The sequence below is a fragment of the Gastrolobium bilobum genome, unplaced genomic scaffold, assembly GCF_033153095.1.
Source record: "Gastrolobium bilobum isolate Gb01-03AN ecotype WA unplaced genomic scaffold, APGP_CSIRO_Gbil_v1 utg66855, whole genome shotgun sequence".
In the NCBI taxonomy this organism is placed as follows: domain Eukaryota; kingdom Viridiplantae; phylum Streptophyta; class Magnoliopsida; order Fabales; family Fabaceae; genus Gastrolobium; species Gastrolobium bilobum.
In genome coordinates, this window is record NW_026895258.1 from 36,505 (window position 1) to 42,149 (window position 5,645).

Here is a 5,645-nt window from a genome sequence, read left to right on the forward strand (position 1 = left end):
AACAGAATTTCACTAACATTCAAAATTTTCAACCTTTTAAATCATACTTTTTTTAAAACAAATTCAATGTTTGTCCCTCAATATAAACACTCAAAATCTCATGACTTCAACTTCACATTAACATAAAATGCAATCAAATTATCAAAATCAAATGCATTGGAGCTTGAAGTCATGCTTAGTGATATATCTTATGTGTTACAAAGAATCTAAAAATTGTCTAACCTAAAACTTTAGCATCTTCAAATTGAGTTTTTCATGCTTTGACATCATCAAAACCATTTAAGCATAATCTTCTAGAATATAGGAGGTCCTTCAATAATTATAGATCATTGTGGGTTGTAAGCCATTATTCTAAGCCCATAATTAGTGGTCCTCTCGCACGAGACTTTTCGTATTAAGAAAACGAGTTGGGTTATTTGCATGCTACATTGTTATATTTTCTTTTTCATTTAGAAAAAGTAAAAAATAATGTGTTAGAACGCATATTTTCTTATTTTATTATCTAAAATAAAAAGTTATATAGGTCCAATAATATTATAACTAAATTATTCCTAATTATATGGCAGGATGAAATTATATTTATTTACGAATAAAAAAACTAAACCATTAAATATAAATATGACAAACGACTAAAATTAAAAATATCAAAAAAGTTAAAATTTGATGTCAAAGGATTATGTCCTTTTATATATATATATATATAGGGGTTTGCATTCATCATGTTACATGACACAAAAAAATTTCTTACACACACAAAATTTTGTGGGGCCCGCACTTTTTGAAGCACAAAATAAAAAACTAAACGTACGCAAAACGAATCTCTATAACATTACACAATCACTTTTCCTACAACAAAACTCTTATAAAACCCCTAATATATATACCGGTTACTAGTTTTTCCTTTTACGGGAGAAACTAACCTCTCTTGCTGATTCGAAATCCTGTGGAACTCATTAATAATGAGAAAAACAAAGGGTGGCATGACTTTTATGAAGGGTTGTATTTTTTTGAGAAAAAATACCCTATATAATTATAGGCAAAATTAATTCTTATGTGACAGGAATTTGTTAATCTCTTATCACTCACTTAGAAAAATATGTCAAACATTTTTTATTTTACAAAATTTGGTGGGGCCCAGCTTGTTTTCTCTATGCAAGAAAGAATGGTGATATTCTGCCACCGAAGAAATCCAAAGCCCATAATTATATATAAACACCTCAACAATTTCTGCTGCATTAAACTCGTGTATGTGCCAATTCATAAAGATGTGTTGTTTAAGTCGTACATCACTCTATGGGTGACTATATAAAAATTAGTGCACATTTGTCATGTGTTATGTTTCTGTAGATGCGTATCACTCACATATGCGTTCAAATTGTATGCACGATGTGTCAGGCGAGTGGATCAAATACACCAAGTGGGTCCGACACCACATCTCAACCCAAAACCTTAAGGCATTGGGTTCACGAGTCCTTCCACTTATATACTCTTCACTTAGCCCATTACCAACCAATGTGGGACTCATCAAACTTGAATTCTCCAACACGATGTGGGTTAGCTTTTGTACAAATTGTGTATTGGGTGATGCGTGAGTTAAATGCATATTAGCCTCATTTTGCACTAGACTAATAAATCCTTTATAAGAAAATCGCATATTGACCTTAATAATTTATGCTGCATTAAGCTCGTATCTCGTGCCATGCTCCTCAAAACACTCACATCCAAGTAGGTTTCTCATGTAAAACTATTTGTCTCATGTATAATATTAAGTGTCAGTTGATTTAATTAATAAAAAGGGCATAATGGTAATTAACAGTAAAAGGAAGTTAGTAAAAGCATAACTACTGATAGGTGCAGTTATATAAGAGTCATATGGTCATTTTTCTGATTAAGGGTGTCTGACAACAAATAACGTTCCATCTGGGTTTGCCTATGAAAGTTGTATCCTATCCCTATCAAAGAAGATACAAAAACAGTGAAGAGTTAAGGCTCAGAGAAAGGATTCCACTTGAAAAGATATTCCGCACTTATGGATAAAGGTATGTATATGTGAAATTCATGAATTCTAAAGATCCTATTTTATGTTCTTGAATGAATATAGTTGAACATGAATTATTGAATTACTGATGTAATGCTTACATGTGGTATCAGAGCATGTGTTTAAGAATTTGTGTTTTTCCATAAACAATTATGAATGAATATTTAATTCATGAATATTTAATTCATGAAAATATGGGTTTTCTGAAAAATTCTTGATCACCATGATTGTTGATTCCTCCGGATTCTATCATTGAAAATTCTTATGGGAAAGGAATGGGAACAAAATCCATGTTGTGCTGTTAAATAATGTTCAAGTACTACACTTTATGAAAACATGATGATTGAGTACTGTATGTTGCCATATTATCCCCTTTTCTGATGATCGTATTTACTGTATTTTCTAGAACGGTTTTATGATGATCCATTTTACGGTTTCTAAACGGTTTTCATTTTCTGGAAAACGGCGCCAGATTGCGCCAACTTTCTGGATTTTCTACGGGAACACCGGTACTAACTCGCGGTGATGGCGCAAGTCTGCGCCAATTCACTAGAAATTGTACTGTGACACCGGCGCAAAACCGCGCCACTTTACAGGAAATGTAATTGGACCACCACGCGGGATTGGTGCTAACCCACGCCAATTCTCTGGTCTTTGTACTAAGAAAGTGTGTCATTGTCATATATTTATTTCATTTTATGAATTATTTGAAAAACGTGAAAAGGACATTGATATACATGAATGTTGGACAAAGTTTTGGAATTAATTATGGTAGATTTGTTAGTCACCAAAGTGGCCAAATCTTGAAGAGTTGTTTTAATTTCAAATATTATGAATTTTATTTCAAATACCATGACTGTGATGCTATGAATAGTATGGTATGATGTTCATGTTGTGGTATATTGAAGTTCATTATTATAGGACACTTAGGGATCAACCCAAAGGTTGATTATTTGTTTTATAAAATGAACATGGATGTTGGTATTGTTGGCATATTTCCTTGCGTTTGGACATCCAAATATGACAAATATTTATGATAGGGGTATGCATCATTGCCAAATTATGTGAAATTTATATAGCATCATTATAGTTAATGTTGTATGTTAATGGATCCCCAAAGATGAACATTGATATGCATTAAATTTAGAATATTTTTATCTGTGAAGTATGTTAGTATGTGACATGTATGACTCAAAGCATTAATGTTTAAATGTTATTCCTCGCAGTACCGGTTGCTACACATTTCATGTTCTCAACTGTTGCAGTCTTTAATGGGCTGAACTTCTCTGAATGAAAAGAGCAAATCCAATTTTACCTTGGGGTAATGGATATGGATATGGCTCTTAGAAAAGAAGAACCCGATGCAATTACTCCTGAAAGCACTGAGGATGAAAGGAACCATTTTAAGAGCTGGGAAAGATCCAACAGATTAAGTCTGATATACATGAAAATGAGTATTGCAAGCAACATTAAGTCAGCTCTTCCACAAACTGAAAGTGCCATCGAAATGATGAAACTTGTGGAAGAACGCTTCCAAACCGCTGATAAGTCTCTTGCTGGGACACTTATGAGTACATTGACCACCATGAAATTTGATGGTTCACATACTATGCATGAGCATGTTATTGAAATGACAAGCATTGCGGCAAAATTGAAATCATTGGGAATAGTTGTGGATGAGAACTTTCTGGTGCAGTTCGTATTGAACTCATTACCGTCTGAGTATGGTCCTTTCCAAATGAACTATAATACCATGAAAGATAAATGGAATGTGCATGAATTGCACAGTATGCTAGTTCAGGAGGAAACCAGACTCAAGAATCAGGGAGCTCATTCCATCAATTATGTAAAGCATCAAGGAGCTGAAAAGAATAAAGTTAAGAAGCATGAGAAGAAAGGAAGAGGAGGAGGACCCCTTAAGGTTGATGAGGCCTCTTCTTCTAAAATCCACAAAAAGAAAAGTAATGCAAAGATGAGGTGCCATTTCTGTAAAAAGGAAGGGCATTTCAAAAATGATTGCTTGAAATGTAAGGCTTGGTTCGAAAAGAAAGGTAAGCCTAGTGCTTATGAATGTTATGAATAAAACCTGGCTGAAGTTCCTTATAATACTTGGTGGATTGATTCTGGTTGTACTACTCGTGTTTCTAATACAATGCAAGGATTCCTTATGACCCAAACCACAAAGCCAAATAAAAAGTTTGTCCTTATGGGCAATAGAGTGAAAGTTCCGGTGGAAGCTGTTGGGACTTTCCGTTTGATTCTCGACAGTGGATTTCATTTGGATTTATGTAAAACTCTTTATGTACCTAGTATATCTAGGAATTTAGTTTCAATTTCCAAACTTGATGTTGCTGGATACTCTTTTAAATTTGGTAGTGGTAATTTCAGTTTGTACAAGCACAATCATTTGATTGGTAATGGTACTTTATGTGATGGATTATATAAATTATGTCTTGATAATCTTTATGCTGAAACGCTTATGACTCTGCATCATAATGTTGGTACTAAACGTGCCTTAATTAATGAGTGTTCCGCTTACTTGTAGCACAAACGTTTGGGACACATTTCCAAAGAAAGAATGAAAAGATTGGTAAATAATGAAATCCTTTCGGATTTGGATTTTACTGATTTAAATGTTTGTGTGGATTGTATTAAAGGAAAACAAACAAAGTACACAAAGAAAGGAGCCATAAGGAGCACTCAGCTTCTTGAAATTATACACACTGATGTATGTGGTCCGTTTGATGTTAATGCTTTCAATAAAGAAAAATATTTTATCACTTTCATTGATGATTATTCACGTTATGGTTATGTCTATTTGCTGCATGATAAGTCTCAAGCTGCGAATGCTTTGGAGATTTATATCAATGAAGTTGAAAGACAATTAGACAGAAAGGTGAAGATTGTTAGGTCTGATAGGGGTGGTGAATATTATGGAAGGTATGATGAAAGTGGACAACATCCGGGCCCATTTGCTAAATTTCTGGAAAAGCGTGGTACTTGTGCTCAATACACAATGCCCGGTACACCGCAACAGAATGGCGTATCAGAAAGGCGTAATGGGACCTTACTGGATATGGTTAGGAGTATGTTAAGTAATTCTTCTTTACCTGTTTCATTGTGGACTTATGCTCTCAAAACTGCCATGTATATATTGAATAGGGTTCCTAGTAAGTCAGTTCCAAAGTCTCCTTTTGAACTTTGGACTGGAAGGAAACCTAGTATAAGACACCTGCATGTTTGGGGTTGTCAGGAAGAGATTAGATACTACAATCCGCAAGAAAAGAAACTGGATGCAAGGACAATCAGTGGTTATTTCATTGGTTATCCAGAAAAGTCGAAAGGGTATAGATTTTACTGTCCTTATCATACTACAAGGATTATTGAATCTGGAAATGCAAGGTTCATTGAGAATGGTGAAGTTAGTGGGAGTGAAACACCACGTAAAGTGGATATTCATGAAGTGAGAGTACAAGTTCCATTACCTTGTAGCTCTAGTAAAGTTGTTATTCCTCATGTTATTGAACCAATCAATAATAATGAAGGACGAGTTAATGGTCCCACTACTCATGAAGAAATCATTGTGGATGAGCCGAATGAACCTATA